The following is a 21,514-nucleotide window of genomic DNA, read 5'->3' as shown; positions in this document are numbered from 1 at the left end:
GGCACGTCGGCGCGGCCCTTGCGGCCCCCGTAGCAGCGTGCGCATGCGCGTCGGGTCCCGCCGCTGGCCTGTGTGGGCCCTGTGGCCGCGGGCGGGGGTGTGTGGGGAATGGCGTCCACATTGTGCTAGCTGCTCGCCGGCCCGCGGGGCGGAAGCTGTCAGGGAAGGACGCGGAGAGCCGCGGTCTCCCGCGCTCGGGTTCAGCAGTCGCTGCCTCCGACCTCCGGGAGTCGGGACCCAGAGGTGCGCACAGCCGTTGCTTGTTGGATGAACAGACCCACGAACGCGGATCCTCACGAGTGTCCTCGAAGCCGCGTGCCTTGGGCCCACGTCCAGGCCTGCGGACCCGGGCTCCAGTGCCGGGACTAGAAGTCTAGGTCTGCAGACTCAGGTCCAGTACTGAGGCCCCGTGCCCTAGACCCGCTTCCAGGCCCGACAGAAGAAGGCTGGGGCCCTTGTGCCAATACTGGCAGGGATTCCGTTCTAAACTGCCGTTCGCCGAGTATCTCCGCTCGAAGGGAGTCCGGGAACAAGGGGCAGGCTTTGGGCGCTGGTGGTGTAACAGGGAAGAGCTAAATCCGACTCCCTGTTCCGTCTGTTTCTTTGATTTCAGCCTTTGTTTTTCGTCGCTTTTGTTGGTGTAATCATATACATATATTATGGCCTGCCCCAGGGAACCCTGCCCCTCTGCCTGAATGTTAAACTAAAGAGCCTCTCTTCGTTTCCCAGGGAGACAGTCTCACCCCGCCCACCTGTAGATGGCTGCCGAAAAAAAAAAAAAAAAGACATTAACACATCCCCTCACTCAGGCTGGCAGTTCCAGGGAATATTTGCAAAACGTATGGCCTTTTTACTTTGCTTCCTCGTCTCTAACCCCTTTCTGTTCTATAAAAGAAGCTGGCGTCCAAACCCCGATAAGATGGTTTATCGGAGACACTAGTCTGCCGTCTTCTCAGTCTGCCGGTAGTGACTTATTTTCTCTCTTATTCTCTACCTTGCTAAGGAGAGATGAGAAACTAGGGCTTCCTGTACAGTGTGAATTCCAGAGAATCCAGGAGTTTTCCATAAATACACTCCTGCTTTCCAGTTTGGTGTGATCGTGATGAAATGCCTACTGTTTTGTTTTATTACATCACCTACTCCGTTCCTTACCTAAAATGTAACAATTAAAAGGTGGAGCCCCAAAGGCTTTTATTGCCCATCCTTACTGCCTTCAGTAGAATTTTATCTAATCTCAATGAGATAGAAAGCACATGGTAAGACCCCTAGAAACACAGATGATACACTTGCTCTGATAAAACAGTCCAATGTTCAGCATCTTTTAGGTGGAAAATACTTATATTTGGCCTGTTTATACTGAAGTGTGAGATCCTATTCTTTTGTCCTTAACTTAAAAAGATCAGAAAATAGAGCGGAAAAAATGCTATGAAATAATAAACCTGTGTGCTTCTGTAATAAGAGTACATCTATACATTCCCTAAATTTTTTCCATTTGAAGTATAGTATCTTTAGTTTTGCGTATGCAAGAAGACGAAATAAACTGATACCTCTACTAATGGGGAGAAAGCTTTCCAAGGATATGTGAGGTTGAGCCATGGAATTTGCCAGTGTCCAATTGTGTTTAACCTAAAAAGGGCAATTTCATAATTTTCAACCTGTACCTGGGTGTAAGAAATTTTACTTAGAAAAGAATATTGAAGATTTAAGAATGTGATTTGGGCCTTTTCACTTCTCATGCCCTATGAGCCAAGCTTCGTTTCCTAAAAAATACCACATAAAATGTACTGACGTCATAAGCCAATGGAGATAATTGAATAAGAGTCTAGGCTCCATAGTCAGACTGCCTGGGTTAGAATCCTGGCTCCCCCGTTTTGTAGCTGTGACGTTTGGGGCAAGTCAACCTAAACTCCTGTTTCACTTTCTGATATGCGAAAATCAAGGTGATAATAGTGCCTACCTTGCAGGGTTGTTATGAGGATTAAATAATACATCAATCGACCCTCATCATTCAGGGGTTCTATATTACAAATTCACCTACATGCCAAAATTTATTTGTAACCCCGAGATCAATACTTGCAAGCACTTTCGCAGTCACTCAGGACATGTGCAGAACAGTGAAAAGTCAGACACCCAACACTCACCATCACGGCTGGGGTGGAACAAGGCCGTGATGTGCCTTCCTGTTTCAACTCATACTGCAAACAGGCGCCGTTTTTGCGGTCTGCTTACTGCTACATTTTTTCACATACTTGTGCCTTTTCTTGGTGATCTCACTGTTTAAAATAGCCCCCAAGCCTAATGCTGAAGTGCTGTCTAGGGTCCTAAGCACAAGAAGGCTTATGGAAAAAAAGTATGTGTTAGAGAAGCTTCATTCAGGCTGTTGTATGCTGATGTCTGTGAGTTCCACATTAATGAATAATACATACTGAATACGAAGTTTTTAAACAGAATCACTTCAGACAAGGTTATGGGTTGATCAGTTGAGGAACGCGCAGTCAGAGGCTCGCAGGACCCTGACCCGTGTCTGCAGGAGTGGGGCCTCAGTCTTCATAAACCAGTGTTTGCAGCGACTTTATCAAACGTAACCTGCAGATGACAAGGATTGACTATAGGTTTAAGGACGGGGCCTACCACATGCCAAGTGCTGAACAAATGCTGGGTTTTGTGATTCTAACCATTACTGTTGTTTCATCGTGTCTAATGTCTGCTCTGGGTCCCTGTCTCCCTTCCCATCTGTGAAAGGAAAATCTAAACGGAGTCATTATTGCTCAGAGAGCTCTGTGACCTGGAACCAGGAAGCCACGGAGGAACGTGACGTGCATGCCTCAGCCTGGATGGACTCTGACCTTTTGACCTGATGAAGTTGTCCAGAGCACCTGCCAGAAACGCAAGATACTTATCGGACCCTTACCCTAAAATAACTTGAGACAGTCTATCTACTTATTGGACCCCTGCCCTAGAACAACTGACGATGCCTTAAGGACAAATCTTCTCTCACTTGCGACTGTCAATCACGGTTCTTGCCAGGCAACCTTTAACAGCCTCCTGGCTTGTTTTCTTTTTTCCTGGCTTTGTGTCTTCAGAAGCCCCTGATCCTTTCTCTTCCTTGGAACACTCCTTTGGGGTTGCCCTGAATCTGTCTCCCAGACTGCAATTCTTAGGACCCCAAATAGATTCTTCCTATTTGCACCCTGCATTTTTTTTTTTGTCTGACACATCCTAGTGAACAGTCTAAGGAGGCCCGAAGTTAGCTTGTACTTCGTGCCCAGAATCCTAGAACAAAGGCCGGGAGCTTCCTACTTCTTCCTCTTCCTGCTTCTCAGCCACAGGGCTTTCCAGAGGCAATGGCCTATCCAAACATGAGGCAGCCGGACAAGCAGGATGCGGTCCCAAGTGGTGAGACGCAAAGCTTGAGAACATCTTTCCTGGGCCCCCGAGATGAGAGTCCTCGCTTCCTTCCAGGCCCGCCAGAGGGGGTCTCCGCACCTGCGATGGTCCCTCCTCCCTCCTCCCTCCACCCACCCTCCCTCTGTCCCTTCACCAGCCCGCAGGGGAGCCCGAGTGAAGGAAGCAACAACAAGTTCCAGCAGAGCCCTCGGTCAGGGAAGCTGAGGTCCCCCCTGGGAGACGTGTGGTCCTTTCCGGAGGCAAGCCCAGGGCCAGCCCACCCCCCAGAGGCCACTCCATCCCACGTCAAGACCTCTGCCCCCAAGGGGCCCCACGCACAAACCAGCACCCCTTCACCAGCTGACTGTGGTGAAAGAGGCTGGGTTCCCAGGGGGCCTTAGGAGAGGTAACACCTGGTGAGCCTCTGCGGGAACCCTTCCCCATGGAAACATTTTAAGCATTTTGAAACAAAGACAATACAAAACATCTCAAGTTTCCTATTCCCATTTCTTAAGTTTCATACAGTACTCTGTAGAAACATGTATCAGACACTCTCCAGTGACAATTCAGTTAGGAAATTACGCTTGAATCTGAGCCCCTGAGCGGCTAGAAAGGCCTTAGAAAGAGTGCAGCAGCCATGAGTTGGGATAGAGCTGGTGACAGTTCATCATGGGCCCTTGTCTCTGTCTCATAAGCTTGCCTTAATCCCTTCTCTGGACATGATAGCAAAGCTGGGCACAAAATGTAACACGATAGCTCTTCTTCCTTGAGGACTGAGGCCCCAGAATGCTTTGTGAGTGAACCAAGTCGGTTGCCCGTTAAGGCCGTGAGGCTGCCCCAGGCAGAGGGTGGGGACCAGCTGTCATTGTGCAGGGGTGGGGATGGAGAGACCTTCATTCCTTTCTGCCTCCCGACCACACCCCTGGAAACAAAGCGAGCGCCCTGACAAGCCCTGCCATAAGGGCGACACTCAGAGTGTCCCGCTGGAACAGGAAGCGGGCGCCGTCGCCACGCTCCCGGGTCAGCAGGGACCTGAGATGATCGCCAGACCGCTCCCGCACCCAGGGGAAGGCAGACGGGCGGGCAAACAGCATGTGGTTTGGCAACGCCACTGTCCCAGGACACACACGGCACAGAAAGTGGCCGACGTCAGCTCCAGCCAGTCCCTCGTCTGGCCCCGCAGCCGGCCGTTCTCCACACGTGGCGTGGAGGTCATTGTAAATCTATTCATCTCACTCCTCTGCTGAAAAACCTCCAAGGACTCCACTCCAGCCCCAGAGAAAAGGGCACTATCGTGATAACAAAGGGCAGGGTAGATTAGAGAAACGCACAGAACTGGTCCTAACCCAGCCCCGGCTCTTCTCTCCAGCCTCACACATCACCACAACTTTCTTTCCACAGGGGCACACGTACGTGCATGCCTGCATGCACACCGTGTAAACACACGTGGAGACCCACCTGTTTAGCCAGGCCTCCGTGCTCAGCGTCTGCGGCAGCCACAGGCCTGTTCTCGTTGCTTGAAATCTTGCCTCCCGTGTCCCCCAAGGCCCACCCCCAACTCCTCCAAACTTCCTTTCTTGGCCAATGCCCACTTGACCTCTGGGTCTCCTACTTGGGGGAGCCCTCCCGGACCTTTTACGACGTGGCCAGGGGTCCGAGCCCAGAGCCCTCCTCATGGTCTGTCCATCCCTAAGCAGGGTCACCAGTCTCTCCCCAGCTTTGCCTGGCCGAGGTCGGTCATCCCACTAGACTGCCTCGTGTCCAGCCCCCACCCCATGATGGAAGCTCAGACGATGTTTATAGAATGAATACATGAGTAACAGTAACGAGAGCGTGTTTAAAGAATCTGAGATATAATTTGCCTCAATACGACGTCTAAAGTTCATTGTAGGGGTGAAAGTAAATCTAGGTGTCAGTAAATGAACAATTATGTGTTGAGCACGTTCTGTGTGTAGCTGTCCCTTCAGCGGGCTGGTGAGGTCTAGAAAGATACAGCTGAGCGTTCAAACGGCCCAGATAAGCCAGGCATTTCTTCCGCCGTGGGTGCTCACAGGGCCTCACTCCACTACTGAGGAGGAGAAGGTCCGAACCTTTGCCATGTGTGAGCTAAGTGGTGTGCAGTGTGCTTTGACCCTCAGGCTCCCTTCTCACACACTGAGCCGCGTGAACCACTGAGTGCTGAGTGAAGGGGTGTGTCCCCCAAAGATCTGCTCTTTTGGAAAATATCCTGCTTCTTAATTTTGCTCAAATGTGTTATTCCAAGGAAAGACACAAAGGTGATTCTTTTTATGATTATCTGTTGGGCATTATATCTTTCCAGGGGAGAAGGTTTTTTTTGTTTTTCTTAAGATTTTTTGATGTAAACCATTTTTAAAGTCTTTATTGAATTTGTTACAATATTACTTCTTCCTTTTTTTTTTAATGTTTTGGCTTTTTTGGACCCAAGGCATGTGGGATCTTAGCTCCCCGACCAGAGATTGAACCCGCACCTCCTGTATTGAAAGGCAAAGTCTTAACCACCGGACCTCCAGGGAATTCCCCAGGGGAAAAGTTTTTGCAACTCAAACCCCTTGACGAGAGAAAATGCCACCCCCAAATCCTGTTTCCTGAGAGAGAGCAGAGAGCCTGGTAGGTAAGAACAGAACTCTGCTCTTTCTCTGTCTTTCTGTCAACAGGTGCTGTTGTCAGCCATAAAATCCCTGCTGAGGTCACAGCTCTGCTGCAAATGGAGCTTCCAGTCACCCTATTAATGTCCATTTGAGGTCTTCAGGAAACTCCTTTACTAGTTCCTCAAAGCAAGGGACCCTCTCACGACTTTGAATGAGTGAACCAGCTGTAAACGAGTTTTGGATGTTGCTTGCTTAAAAGCAAAGGTAAATCCAGCATTTTGATCATTTATTTCTCCCGCTCCATTTGCTATATCCCTACTGGATGATGGAAACATGACTGCAGTATTACACGAATGGTTAAAATATGTTCCCATGGTAACTGCGACCAGGATGCAATCTATAGAAAAAGAGTGTGTATCAGTGCAACTAAATGACAATCCAATTAAAAATAACCCAATCTGCCTTTTAAGGAATTAGTAGATTAACGTGCATTTGTTGTGTACTTGTTATTTTGTTCAGAGAAGAAAAAGATACTATCTCACCCTTGAAGAAGTTACAAATTAATTTTTGAAATGATATTTAGTCATAAATGAACACAAGCAAGACAGCACAGGGTGAATTTTAACTTTGGACATTCGTGGCCCCTGAAGGCAGCACCTGGGGCTGTTTTGGAAGCGTAGAGCCTCAGACCCTGGAGTGAGGGCTTCCCGCTACCAGGCCCCTCGGGTGATGAATATGCACAGCGAAGTGTGCAAGCGCTGGCCTCCACTAGGGAAACAGGGAGATCCCGAGGCAGCCTTATTCAGGAGGCGGATTTGGAGGGATACTTGTATAAAAACAAGGATTTGCTGCCCAATTCCAGAGACCTTACTTTCCAAATCTGTATCGATTCCGTTCTTCTTTCTCCATCTCAACTCTCTCTGCAGAGCCTAAGCCTCGGCCCCCCTCGGCGGGCATCCCTTCTCCTACTCTGATGCGGCTCCCATCCCGCTGACCCGTGAAACGCAGGTGACAGCCCCTCGGCTTTCACACCTGCGTGCGGCTCCCTTACAGACAGGTCAGGTCCTTACCACCTGCCCCGACTGGGTTCCCACGGAGACAGTGCGGCAGGTGTCTGTGTGCAGGACGCAGGACCAGCCCCGGCAGGGGCGTGACAGGAGCAGGTGTGCACCCAGACGATGGCATAGAGTCTAGGCAGAGGCTTCGAGCCCATCCCGCGAGGCAACCCATCATGAGGGCAAAGGTCCAGGCCTCCACTTCTGCGTCCATCTGTCACTGGACAGGACTGCCCCTGGGGACAGGCGTGACCTGGTGTGAGGCGGCCATTCCCCAAGAGGACTCAGCCAACACTCAAGTGGCTTCACCGAGGTTACGTGTGAGAGGGGCGGTCAGCCTGGGAACCAAGGAGAAGTGAGCACCACCGTGGGGCCACCTGCAAGGTCAGTGTCAGGAGCTAAGCCACCGTCAGCAGCAGCCATGGCCAGCCGGCCAGTGTGAGTGGGGCGGGGAGATGCAGCTACAGCTGCCGTGGCCAGAAAAGGTTATTGGCCACAAGGGGACTCATGTGGGAACGGAGAGCGCTGAGTTAGACCCATACCCCTGAGTCCTTGAAGCTGGTTTGGCTGAAAAGGAAGTCAGTTTACAGACAGCTTGGGCACCGCTTATACCAATGTTGGGTCTCTGAATCCTGTCACTTATATGACCCGTTCACTTCATATTTGTCTCTGTCTCCTTTTTCTTCTCTGTAAATTGGGAATCATAATAGTACCGACATGATAGGGATGTTGTGAAGTAGTGATCTTGGACTGCGCCTGCTACACACTGAACGCTTGCTCAGTGATGATGGGTATTAACATCATTTATTTGGATAAACCTGTAATTATATTCCAGCCTGGCCTCTTAGGTGCTGTGACCTTGTGCAGGTTTTCTGTTGCTGTTTTTTTACTTCATGTCTCTGCTTAGAAATAACATTATTTCATGCACTTTTCGTTGATTGCGTCTTTTGGAAATTCTATTCCCTGGTTAAGAAAATGAGTTGCAAATTTGTGTTAAGATAAGCAAAGATTAAAAGGAAACATCTGTTTTGCGCTGCTACAAAGAATATTAACATCCAAGATGCATGAGCTGGGGTCTCACTTAGCACCCAGCACTCTCTTTCTTGGTACTCCATTACGTGGGCTGACTGAATCGCAAGCTATCTTTACGCCAAACTAATGCATATTTCAACTTCAGAAAATGTATTAGACGTCTGTCACGATTGCCAAGTCTGTCTTTGTTTTCCTATCATCGGAACAGTGAATGTATTTTACAGGAATTTAGGCAGGGACTTTTCATATGTTGTATAAAAAGCTCTTGCAAGTGCAGGAAATATAACTGATGCTGATAAAAGTGCCTAAAAATTAAACGGCAAACTGTCCATTCTAGGTGCTCATATGAGTTTCTGTTGATGTAAATGGGATGATTTGTGACAATTATTATAAAAGCCAGGGTAACCCAGAGATGTGTGCACTAGTTTTCTAACTAGCCTTTCAATAATCCTTCTAGAACCTTTGCCATGGGAGCACACCTGTATACCTGGATTAAATGTCCACGGGGGCTCTCCAGCTTTACCCGGCGGTTGGTGTATTGCAGTAAGTAGAGGGTCATTTTTCCATAAGCTATAAGGTGTTTGAGCAGGTACAAGGTGATTTCCTCAGCTCTTTGCATGGTTTTCCTAGGATCAGAGTCTGGACTTGTGATTGTGGTATCCCTGCCCATGACACTGTACACTCTTCCCAGTGAAGAGGGGGAACAGCTCCCCTCAGGGTAAGCTTGTTGAACTCAGGTTCCGCATCGATGTCATTCTGTTTGTTTCCTTCTTTATGTATTCCCAGAGTCTGGGAGAGTCATGGAACATAGTAAATGTTCCCTAAATATTTTTTGCATGAATGAACAAACAAAAAGTTATAACTCCAACAGTTCACTAGAAATTATCTCATCTTTCCTCCTTTTTAAATAAATAAGGCAAGCATCCTCATTCAGTAACATTCTTGCAGTCTTACAGCTGGTTAAGAGCTGAGCAAACGTCGCCCACATCAACAGGCCGTTGGTGACGAGACTGGCTCATTTTGCTCGGCCTGAGTGGGAGAGAGGTCACGAGGACGGTTCCCAGACATCCTTCCTGACATGCAGGGTCTTCTTCACTCACCATTTGCGTTTCCTGTCCAGAGATATTTATGGAAGCAGAAGGTGGTTAAGGGGTAGATTTGTTTTTGCATCAATTTCATTGTTAATCACTCTTGCAGAAGGGTTGGTTACAAACAAACAAAAAAATAAAAGTTGTACAATCTAAAGCGCTTTGTTTTCAGACAGTCTTGGCCCTGCCTGAACTGGCCCAGACGCTAAATCTCAGAAACGTGTGAGCTTTTTGTCCTAGGTTTTCATGTGTATGTTAGGAGGTGAAAGGGAGATTCTAATAAGGAGGATGTATGTGTTTTTAAAAGTGTTGTTGTATTCCTTACAACAAACATTAGCTGAACACAATCACGACTCCATGACCTCAGGGTTTGAATCTGTGAGGCCACAAGGGGGCGTAATTTGGCCACAAAAGAGTCTCAAGCCTGGAGAGAGCCGAGGAGGGCAAAGCCGCTTTGGGAACCACCTGCATCCGGGAGGAGAAGCAGGTGTCTGCGCTTTCCACCTTCTCCCTCAGGTGCTCCTTGCTCCCAAAGCCGGGGGCAGAGTCTCTTCCAGCCCAACCCAGTGACTGTGTCCCTGGGGCATCACAACTTAACACAGGAAGAGCAGTGTCCTCCCTGCAGACAGGTGGAGGGCATAGGAGATCTTAATGATTTGTGTATTTTATTGAAAACCCCAAATATTTCATTGGCTGCTAAAACTGACGACACACAAATTCCTCCCTCCCCCTCCCCCTCCCCCTCCCCCTCCCCCTCCCCCTCCCCCTCCCCCTCCCCCTCCCCCTCCCCCTCCCCCTCCCCCCCCGCCCTTCTCTTTCTTTCTAACTCATATTTAGGAGACTCCATCCCCTTCATTTCTTTATTTCTTTTTTTTTTTTCTTTTTGCGGTACGCGGGCCTCTCACTGCCGTGGCCTCCCCCGTCGCGGAGCACAGGCTCCGGATGCGCAGGCTCAGTGGCCGTGGCTCACGGGCCCAGCCGCTCCGCGGCATGTGGGATCCTCCCGGACCGGGACACGAACCCGCATCCCCTGCATCGGCAGGCGGACTCTCAACCACTGCGCCACCAGGGAAGCTCCATCCCCTTTATCTCTTTTGGCCCTGATCTTGCACCTCTGCCTGGGGACCAGCCCACAAGTGCCAGTGTAAACAGGGGAAAGCGCAGAGGGTTAGGCCTGCACCTGGGAGGGTAGCTCTGTGCTCCAGGCTTTCTGGAAGGACTTCTTCTCGTACTGGTTGTGTTGCTTCCACAGGATGAAAATTATTTTCTCTGACTGTTGTGTGTTATCTGAGTTCCAGTTAGGAAAACTCCAGCTGGACGGCAGATGCCCGTACTCTTCTTATGGAACTTGAGCTGAGATCAGGTAAAGTAAGACAGACGTCTTTGCTGCTGCGACTACCGGCAATTAACACGTCAGAACTTGTCTTAGGTTCCACGATTACTGGGGACTGAGGTTGACCATGTTGCTTAGTGGTTGGGTGGTGGGTTCTGGTCTTAAAGACCTGGGTTCAAACCCTGAGCCCCGTGCTGTGTGACTGATCTCAGACAAGCTATCTAACCTCTTTGTGTCCAGTCTCTATCTGTGGAAGAGGGAACATAGTGGGATGTAAAGTACCCAGAGCGTCTTAAGTGCTTCCTATACACTTGTTATTATAATGTCATAATTTTTATAGTAGGGTTTGCTCATACCCTTCACCTAATTCTCCCTAATGTTGACATCTTACATCACCAGACCGCAGGGATAAAACCAGGAAATTAACGTGGATGCAACACCATTAACTAAGCTGTGGACTCTATTCGTGTTTCTCCAACTGTCCCCCTAACGTGCTTCTTTGCGTCCGGGACCCAGTCCCAATGGGTTCAGCGCCACGACTCCGCAGCCCCTAGCGGGTCTGCAGGCTTCCTTCCTCTTTCACAACCTGACCACTTTGGGAGATTCCTGGCGAGTGATTCTGTAGAATGTCCTTTGCTTTGGGCTAATCTGATATTGCCTCACAATTACACTGAGCTTACGCATTCTGGGGCAAGAATACCGCAGAATTCTCAGTGCATCCTGTCCGGAAAGACGTGTGTTGATATGTCTTATTACAGACACAGTCGGTCCTCCGTATCCATGGGTTCCCAATCTGGTGGATTCAACCAACTGAGGTTGAATGAAAACATTAAAAATAAATTTTTCCAGAAAGTTCCAGGAAGCAAACCTTAAGTTTCAGGTGTCAGCAAATATTTACATAGTATTTACATCGTACTTACAACTACACGGCATTGGCATTTTAATAGGCATTGTAAGTTATCCAGAGACGATTTAAAGTATAGGAGGATGTGCATGGGTTATATGCAAATACTGCACCATTGTATACAAGGGACTTGAGCACCTGCGGATTTTGGTGTCCGAGGGGGGTCCTGGAACCAATCAGCCTCGGATAATGAGGGGCGACTGTTCTGTTAACTTTATTCCAGTGGCGTCAGCCACGTGTCCTCGCCGTAGAGTCACTGTTTTCCCATCTGTAATTGGTACACACCTCGTAGGAGATACACTGAGACTGCAGCTATGATTCCTCATCATGCCCACACCCACCACGTTTAGCACCGGTAGATGGTTCTGGCCTAGGCCCATTATTACTGTGGTGTCAGCCTAAGGGAAATTTTCTATTTCCATCATTTACATTTACCTTTGTAATTCTACTATGAGGAAGAACTGTCCCTTCTCTGCTGTATGCATGTATGTATGTATGTGTGTATGCATTCATTCATCCATTCCTTCATTCGTTCTTCACTGATATGACTATGGACTTACGGGTATTGATTTTATTCTCTGGGTTAGTAATTACTATCATTATTTTATTGCCAAAACTGTCCCAGATTTGGCCACTGGGGCTCTTCAAGCAGGCTCCTGTGTTCTTTCAACATATGCCTCATGGTTTTTTCAGCACTTCCTTAATTTCTGGCACCATACAAATGTTCCAAGCTCATCGTGTGTTTTCCTAACCCCACGCTGGAGTTGACCATTTTCCAAGGAGTACTGTTGCTTTTATTGGAAACTCATACTTAGAAACGGGTATCTGACCTCTCGGTCGTGCCGCCCCTGGGTGTCCGTGACTCTCAGCCACCCAAGCAGACAGAACTGGATCAAAGATTCTTACACCTCCCATTCATCCTGTCCTCCCCTTTGCCTGGCTCATAACTGTCTTTTTCTGACAGTGAGAAACCTGGCTTTTATCATCCGTGGTGTATTTACATATTTGCTCAATCCTGGATTAAACGTAATTCAGTTCACAATTTCTTACCCTCACTCCTTGGGAAACACATTTCCGAACGAGAGTGAGATATTTGAATGTGGATCGTTTTGTCCTGAGCGTCACCGTGTAGTCGATGTACCGTTTTCCAAACGTAACGGGTTAGTGATTTTCTTCCCCACTCGCTTCACTGCCTGTGTCATCCAGTCTCCCCACAGCCAGGTTCATCTGGAACCAGTGCACTACACCCGGGCTACCCCACATCCTGGCTGACTTTAAGTACTTATTTGAGTGAGTTGTTCTAGAACCAAAGGATACACAGAGGTGTCTCTCTCCCCTCACCTCCTTCTCCTCATTCCCTTCCCTTCACTGTCTCCACCCCATTCCCACACCTCCCTGGCTGGTGACTAATCTCATTAATTTCTGGTTTGTGCTTCTGCATTTCTTTTGCACAAAGAGCAGATACATGCGTATCTTCCTGCGTCACCCTCCTCTCTTACACGAGGCTGGTATACTAAGGTACCCTTCTGTATTTCACTTTTGTCACTTAGCACTATATTCTGGAATATCCATATCAGTTCTTAGAGGTCATTTTTTTTTTTTTACAGCTGCATAATGCTACATTGTGTTCTGCAGTTTTCTTAATGGCTACTTAGGTTCTTTCTACATTTTTTTTCCATAACAAATAATGTTACAATGAATAACAATGCATACATATATAGATACACATACATATATACATATGTGTATGTGGAGTTATGAGCTATCTACTGCTGCCTAACAAGTTCCCTCCAAATATAATATCTTAAAACAACGAACGTTCATCACCTCACGGAATCCGGGGGTCAGGGATCTACGCACAGCTTCTCTGGGTCATCTGTCTCGGGTCTGTCCCAGAGCGCCGTCGAGGTTCCAGCAGGGCGGCGGTCTCAGCTGAGAGGACCCAGGTGCAGGCTCACTCACGCGGCTGTTGGTAGGATGCAGTCACGTGGTGGCGCTGGGCTGAGAGCCTTGCTGGCTGCAGGCTGCTCTCCGTTCCCAGGTCATCCACGGGAAGCTGGCTTCCATCCGCGCAAGCGAGCAAGACAGAACAAGACCCAAGTTACAGGCTTTTTGCAGCCTAATGTCAGACGTGGCATTCCATCTCTTTGCCACATTCTGTTCATTAGAGGTGAGTCAGTAGGTCCAGGTAACACTCGAAGAAGGGGAGTGCACGGGGGCCTGAATTCCAGGCGGTGGGATGCCGGGGAGCCGTTGCAGAGCCTGCCTGTCACAGAATGAATCTTCAGGGTAAAGCAGAGGATTGCTGGGCCAGAGTCCGTGTGTGTAGGTTTCCTGGGCGTCACTGAATTCCCCCGCAAGGTAGGTTACACAGATTTGCATTCCCACCAGTCACATGTACGAGTGTGTTTGCCCACAGCCTGGACAACACGATGCATCATTGGGCATTTCTATTTTGACCAATTTGACAGGTAAAAAATATTTCAATGTTGTTTTATTTTGATTTCTTTAATTATGAGTGAGTGTGAACATGTTTTTCATACATTTAAGTACCATTTTAATATCTTTTAGGTGAATTGTCTGATGGTGTATTTTTCCTATTTTTGTATCACTTTTGTTTTGTATCAATTTTGTTTTTTGTTCTTCAATTTTAAAGAGTTTTTTATATATTATAGTTATTAGCCTTTCTCTGTAACATGAGTTGCACATGTTGTCTCCCAGCTTGACAGCTGCCTTTTGACTTTGCATATAGTGCTTTTTCCATGCAAAATTTTTAAATTATTTTGGTAAGTCAAATTTATCACCTTTTTTTGTATTCTGAATTTTGAGTCATAGTTAAAAAGCCTTTCTGTCCACTAATGTTAAAGAGGAATTCACCCATGGTTTCTTCCAGTGTTTGAATGGTTTCCTTTTCCACTTACGTCCTTGTTTCATTTGGTGTTTATCCTCCTGTATGGTGTGACGTAGGACTGTGACAATGTCTATTTGCAAATGGCTACCCAGGTGTCCCAGCAACATTTATCAACGTCCTCTTTTTTTTAGAGTTTTGACGGTCTTCTTCTTCTTCTTTTTTTCATTTTTAACATCTTTATTGGAGTATAATTGATTTACAGTGGTGTGTTAGTTTCTGCTGTATAACAAAGTGAATCAGCTATACATATACATATATCCCCGTATCTCCTCCCTCTTGTGTCTCCCTCCCACCCTCCCTATCCCACCCCTCCAGGTGGTCACAAAGCACCGAGCTGATCTCCCTGTGCTATGCGGATGCTTTCCACTAGCTCTCTATTTTACGTTTGGTAGTGTATATATGTCCATGCCACTCTCTCACTTTATCAAAGTCCTCTGGTGTCCTGTTTTGCTATTGAGAATCCATTTCAATCTGACTTATTCTTTGCCCCAGTGACCTGAGTATATTAAATTTTCATATGTGCTTGTATCTATCCCTGGGCTTCCTTTTCTCTGCCACTGGTCTCTGTCTGCTCATTCCCCCGCACCACAGTATTGTAACTTAAAAGGTTTCTGGCAGAGATAAGCCACCCTCATAGTTTTTCTTTTTTAGTATTTTCCTAGCTATATTTACATGTTTAATTTTCCAAATGAACTTTAAAAAATTTTTTTAATTTATTTTTGGCTGCATTGGGTTTTTGTTGCTGCACGCAGGCTTTCTTTAATTGCAGTGAGCGGGGGCTACTCTTTGTTGTGGTGCGCGGGCTTCTCATTGCGGTGGCTTCTCTTGTTGCAGAGCATGGGCTCTAGGCGCGCGGGCTTCAGTAGTTGTGGCTTGTGGGCTCAGTAGTCGTGGCTCACGTGCTCTAGAGCACAGGCTCAGTAGTTGTGGCGCACGGGCTTAGTTGCTCCGCTGCATGTGGGATCTTCCCGGACCAGGGCTCGAACCCGTGTCCCCTGCATTGGCAGGCGGATTCTTAACTACTGCTCCACCAGGGAAGTCCCTGAAATGAACTTTAATATTAACTTGTCTAACTCCATAAAGAAAGCCTATGGATATTTTTATTTCTATTTATTGCATTCATAAGTTAATCTAGGGAGAACTGACATTTTTCTAAGTTTGAATCATCCTATCCAAGAACAGGTGGTGTCTTTCCATTTGTTCAAGTCTATTTTTGTGTCTTTCCAGAGTACTTTAAAGTTTTCCTCCTATAGTTTTTGCATATTTCATGTTTTTTTATTCCTAAGTATTTCATCTTCTGTTTATTCCTAAGTATTTCATCTCCTTTGTTGCTTTTGTAAATAGGGTTTTCTCTACTACCGTGTCCTGCAATTGGTTATTGTTTGTGTAAAAGAACTCTTGATTTCTGTATGTGAGGTCTATATCTTGCTACTACATTAAATTATTTTATTGAGTTAGTTTTGTCATTGATTTTCTAGGGTTTTCCTGGTATATTTTCATATCATATATAGAGTTGTTTTTATGTTTTTGTTTTTTTTTGCAGTACGCGGGCCTCTCACTGTTGTGGCCTCTCCCGTTGTGGAGCACAGGCTCCGGATGCGCAGGCTCAGTGGCCATGGCTCACGGGCCCAGCTGCTCTGCGACATGTGGGATCTTCCCAGACCGGGGCACAAACCCATATCCCCTGCATCGGCAGGCGGACTCTCAACCACTGCGCCATCAGGGAAGCCCAAAGAGAGAGTTTTTACTTCTTCTTTACCAATCCTTACACCTGTACTTGATTACCCTTCTCTAATTGCATTGCCTAGTATCCTATACAGTGTTGAATAGTTGAGGAGATACTGGGCATCCTTAACCTTGTTCTTGATCTTAGTAAAAATGCCTCTAATGTTTCTCCATTAAATAAGATGCTGGCTTCAGGACCAAGGAATATGTATGTTATCTTTATTATTATCATATTAAGAAAGCATCTGGGGACTTCCCTGGTGGCACAGTGGTTAAGAATCCGCCTGCCAATGCAGGGGACCCAGGTTCGATACCTGGTCTGGGAAGATCCCATGTGCTGCAGAGCAACTAAGCCCGTGCACCACCACTACTGAGGCTGTGCTCTAGAGCCCGCGAGCCACAACTACTGAGCTCATGCACCACAGCTACTGAAGCTGCGCACCTAGAGCCCGCGCACCACAATGAAGAGTAGCCCCCACTCATCACAACTAGAGAAAGCCCGCACCCAGCAACGAAAACCCAATGCAGCCAAAAATCAATCAACCAATCAATCAATTTATTAACAGCAACAACAAAAGAAACCATCTTTCAAATCCATTGAGTAATTTTGATCAGGAATGTGTTCTGAATTTTGTTCCAAGGCTTTTACAGCATCTGTAATTATATGATGTAATTATATGATGTAATTATATGATGTGGAGATACTGTAATTATATGATGTCTTCCTGGATCTGTAAATAGGTGAATAATATTAATGGATTTTCAAATATTGAACCAACTTTGCTTTCCTGGAATAAGTCACACTTGGTCATGGGGAATTATTTTCTTAATGTGGTATTGACTTCTACTTGCTAACATCTTATTTGTATTTTTATCATCCATTATATGCAATTTTTCGGTATCTTTCTGTTTTAATGATGTCTCTTCTAGACATCATATTATTGGACATTGATTTTTTTTTAATAGTCAATCTGAGAGTCTTTATCTTTTATATTTGTAAGTTTTATCTATTTATAATTATTATGGTGACCATATACTAGGATTTATCTTATTTCATATTTTGCTTTTACTGAATTTTTTTTGGCTTTGGCTTCCTTTATTCTCTTTTCCTGTTTTCCTTGGTCATTTTGAGTATTCTGCCAGTTTAAAAAGTTAAACATTATATTTTCGTTCTTACTGTGGCTACCCTCTACTTAAAACCTATAATTATGCATATTTACCTGTAGTAGTAAACTTAGAAATATCTTATTGTGCCCTTATAAGTCAGGATTTTCTGCCCACGATCATGTCCCTTGGTCTCCCTCTTCCCTCAGCCCCATAGTGCTGAGATTTTAGTTCTAGACTGTTATGGACAGTCTGTTTCCCACTTGGGTCCTATAGTGGACTTTACCTAAGCATTTGATTATCCTTAATTCCACACCTCTTATAGCAGTCTCCTGAATTTGTCTCTTTTCTTGTCTGAATCCTTCCTTCAAGAGCGTTTCCACTGTGTGATAACATTTTTGAGGCTTTATATGAGTGAGAATACTTATATCCTCACATCTGAGTGACAATTTGGATTTAAAAATCTGACATTCAAAGTTCTTTACTTTTACTACTTTAAAACCATTACACCAGTATCCCCTTGTACCATTTCCCTACCAGTCTGTCTCTTACTCCTTTATAGGTTAGGGTGGAGATAAAATTTATCGTTCAACCAGGACACATTTGAGAGTAAAGAGGGCACTACCAGTAATTAAGCTTGGGCGGTCAGTGTAAACCAGGATGATCCTGCGTAAACTGAGACATAATACTCTGCTTACTTACAGGTGGTTTAGTCACCCCACTTATAGATGATTACTTCTTTCTCTCTGGAAGCTTTTAGAATTTTCTTTCATTTGATATTCTTGGGTTTTGCTATAACACTTTTAGGTGTGCTTTTCTCTTTTTTTAAATATTTACTTATTTATATTTTTGGCTGCGTTGGGTCTTAGTTGCAGCAGGCAGGATCCTCTGCTGTGGCCCACGTGCTCAGTAGTTGTGACCCATGTGCTTGGGGGTTGTGGCACGGGGGCTTAGTTGCCCTGAGGCATGCAGGCTCTTAGTTCCCCGACCAGGGATCAAACCGTGTCCCCTACATTGGAAGGCAGATTCTTAACCACTGAACCACCAGGGAAGTCCCTAGGTGTGGATTTTCTGTTGTCCCCTACTTGGTCTTCTATGAATTCTTTCCATTTGAGCCATATCTTCCTCCCTCCCTCCCTCCCTCCCTCCCTTCCTTCCTTCCTTCCTTCCTTCCCTTCCCTTCCTCCATCTATGTCCCAGTGACTCCTGCTGTAATTTCTTTCACTCCCAGACTCTTCATTGTAGTCAAATGCAGAGAGTCACTTATCCTGCCAACAGGAGCTCTTTCAGTCTATGTGAGACGTATATTTATTACTGCAAATTTTTTAAAAGGATTTTGTTTTGCACCTCTGTCTCCAGTACATTTTAATTTTTGAGTGCTTTCACAGCCTTAGGCATTCTGGGCCTGCGGAGTCAGGAGCCCCATCCCCTGTGGATGACATTACACTGGGCTAATCGTAAAGGATATTTCCAGATGCCCACGGCTCCACTGATGTCTCATCAGGAATTGTGGACATGAAGCCTAAGACGTTACGTTCCTTGTCTCAGGATGGTTAGAGCTGCTGATTGCAAACAGTGGAATCTACTTGGACCAGTTTAAGCAGAAAAGGGATTTACTAAATGCTTTGAGGTCCACCACGGAATCGTGCAGAATAGAAATGAGTTTTAAGACTATGTTTCCAGGACCAACACCTGGACCGTGCGATGCGACTGGACAAGTGAGAAAGTGGCCTCCACCTGCTTAAAGCCTGGGCATCTGCTGCCGGAACTGACGCCCCTTCTCAGTGACGGAAGCTGCACGTGGACCCACAAAGTGGACGTTGTGTGGAGAGCCTGCTTCCTGGGATGCTCGCTTCCAAATGCAGGGTCACCTGGGAGGCTGTGTGGCACAGAGGGAGCCCTCCAAGCCTCCCGGCTGCCAGGGAGGCTTAATTAGAAAGACTTTTAGAAGAAAATGGAATGTGGTTGGATTTAAATGAAGCAAAACTTGAAAGACTGGATCCATCCATTATAGACTGTTATTATCATCTATATAATAATGCAGATTATTATATCTGTAGTGCTGGTTTAAAAATACAGAGGAGGGACTTCGGCAGGCCCAGGGCAGGTGACTGGAGCCTGTTTGAACGTGTTTCACCCCGTGCTCTTGTTTCACTCTTGGCCAGTAGCAAAGATATTGCAGCGAAAGTCACTGCTGCACACATTAGACTTCCAGCTGGCTCGCTTGGACCTTTACCCTGACTTTTGGCAAAAATTGTGTCAAAAGTGGTGCTGCTCTTGCAAACTAAGCACATGTGGTCTGGCTAAACTCTTGTGTTTTATTTGTATTTTAAAGGACATAACTATAGTCACTATAAGGTTTGAGGTGGGTGAACTACTTAGAGGGTATTTGATTTGCTAGAAAATATATTAAAAAAGCAAACCCTGCATTCTGACTTCTGAGTGAAGAGAGGATTTCAGACAAAAATTTAAAAAATAAAGAGAGCTTGTTTTTACATGTGTTGCCTTTGCTTACCCTGTGGAATCTTGGGACCATGTGTCTCCTCAAAATCTCCGTACAAGAAAATTAAACACTGACTGCATGCGGTATGCAGAAAATTTGGATATTATTATTTCTATTTAAAGAGAAAAGTGATAGCTCAAAAAGGGCACAAGATAAAACTTGCACGTCAGTACAAGATTAAAAAATTAAACTATGTAGGTTGTAACAGTACTAGAAATTAAGTAGGAAAAGGTAGAGTTGATTTGTTCAGCCAGAACCCATGAGTGTAGACAGACTTCACCGTCTACACTGGAGAATTGAAGCGATCATAGAGATGGTATTTCCCCGATAGTCATTTAACTGTTAGCCTGGCCTCCAATTCCTGTACTAGGAACACGAGCCAGGAGCTGCCACCTTCTAAGAACTAGCAGCCGCTAGAATGCAAGAGCCTTCACATTGAAAATAAATATGAACAACTGTGTTGAACTCTACATTGGGGAAGTGCTTGCGTAGCAGAGACAAAAGATTATTTTAAGTGAATTTAGAACGATTACTTGGAACCTACATACTTGGGACGTTCATTCCAAGGACAAAGAATAAGGGAAATTTCGGGCTTGTATTCAGTAGTTTCATTGTTTACAGTAATAATGGTGTGACTGAGAAACCATTTTTCTTTATATTGTTGGGTAAAGCAAGTAAGTAATGAAACGTTTGTGTTAGAAATAATGCAATTCAGTATAAAAGATTCAATTACGAAAGTGAAAGAAATTAAGTAGAGGTACTATAGTAGAATTGACAGGGAAGTATCAGTATGAATGCATGATTTCTTTTTAAAGTCCTTTTGAGTACTGTGCGCTGAACTGGCCAAGAAGCCCTGTACCTCTAGCAGCAAGTGGGTACGGAGAGCCCGTGTGTAGGGCGCAAACCCCACTTCCCATATACATGGAGCCCGCGCTCCCCATACACGTAGAAATGTCTTCGTGGTGGGGAAGCGAACATTCAGAGTGGGCAGGAGGCATCATGCCAGGAAACGTGGAGGCTTAACGGGATCAAAGCCCAAGAGACCTGGAGGGGGGCTCCCAGTGGCCAAAGTTACGACAATTGAGCCAAAAAATGATAATAAACACTGTTGATAAAAACACTTTCAATCTATGAAAATTCGTGAGTCTGTTATGCTCAAAAGGGAAAACGCCAGAAAAATTAATTCAAAATAATGTGTTACAACTGAAACAGCTATTGAACCAATTATACTTTAAAAATTGGGCAGAAAAGGAAAGAATTGAGTATTTATCCTGCCTTTTCAGTAGGGCCCATGTCCAGGTTAGGGTATAGTCTTAGTTAATGGAGTAAAGCCCTAGTTTATAAAAGGCCCTCTGATAACTGGACATAGAACACCACTGTCTAGCGGCCCTCATGAATGATTAGGTGAGAAATACTAGTTGGGGCTGAAATATTGTCTCGATGGCCTCAGCTGGACCTTCAGAGCAACTGAGAGGAATCAGAGCCGGGCTCCATCAGGAATATAGACCAACAGCCCGTTTTGTGCCCGCCACCTAAGGAACGTTTGCCCGAGGTGCCTGCCAGCAAGCAGGTCTTGGCTTTGAGATCAGCTTTTGTAGTAAAGCTCTCAGGGAGGGTAGCTGATTCTCATGCAGCTTTTCTGTGGAGCTGGGAGCTCCATCACAATCCTGGGAGCCCCGTGGCCACCCCTTGGCCGGCACCTCCCCCCAGGCCATCCTCCGCCCTCCTCCCATCCCCCATGGCTCCAAGGCAACGGCCCTGCCTGGGGCTACCGCCCCCCAGTCACCAAGCTTTGCTCTTGTTGGCTCTCTCCTGGGCCTGAAAAAACAAATTATTTTGAGACAATGAAATTGATCTCAGAGA

General features: G+C 46.1%; 1 long non-coding RNA gene across 7 annotated transcripts; it reads left to right on the top strand.

Annotated features, from left to right (window-relative positions):
• Positions 1-19,643, top strand: LOC117196264 (uncharacterized). Of its 7 annotated transcripts, none has more exons than XR_007470438.1 (3): positions 18-391; positions 730-6,260; positions 6,923-7,246. It is a non-coding gene; the product is annotated as an uncharacterized LOC117196264 (long non-coding RNA). The 7 variants fall into 7 exon arrangements; XR_007470433.1 differs by lacking the exon at positions 6,923-7,246 and adding exons at positions 8,714-8,801; positions 18,537-19,643 and having other exon boundaries at positions 19-6,260; XR_007470437.1 differs by having other exon boundaries at positions 19-3,396; positions 3,545-6,260.
• The last annotated feature ends 1,871 nt before the right edge of the window (positions 19,644-21,514 follow it).

Source organism: Orcinus orca, chromosome 12 (genome assembly GCF_937001465.1).
Source record: "Orcinus orca chromosome 12, mOrcOrc1.1, whole genome shotgun sequence".
In the NCBI taxonomy this organism is placed as follows: Eukaryota; Metazoa; Chordata; class Mammalia; order Artiodactyla; family Delphinidae; genus Orcinus; species Orcinus orca.
The sequence above is the reverse complement of the archived record's forward strand: the minus strand, read 5'-3'. Positions and strand labels throughout refer to the sequence as shown.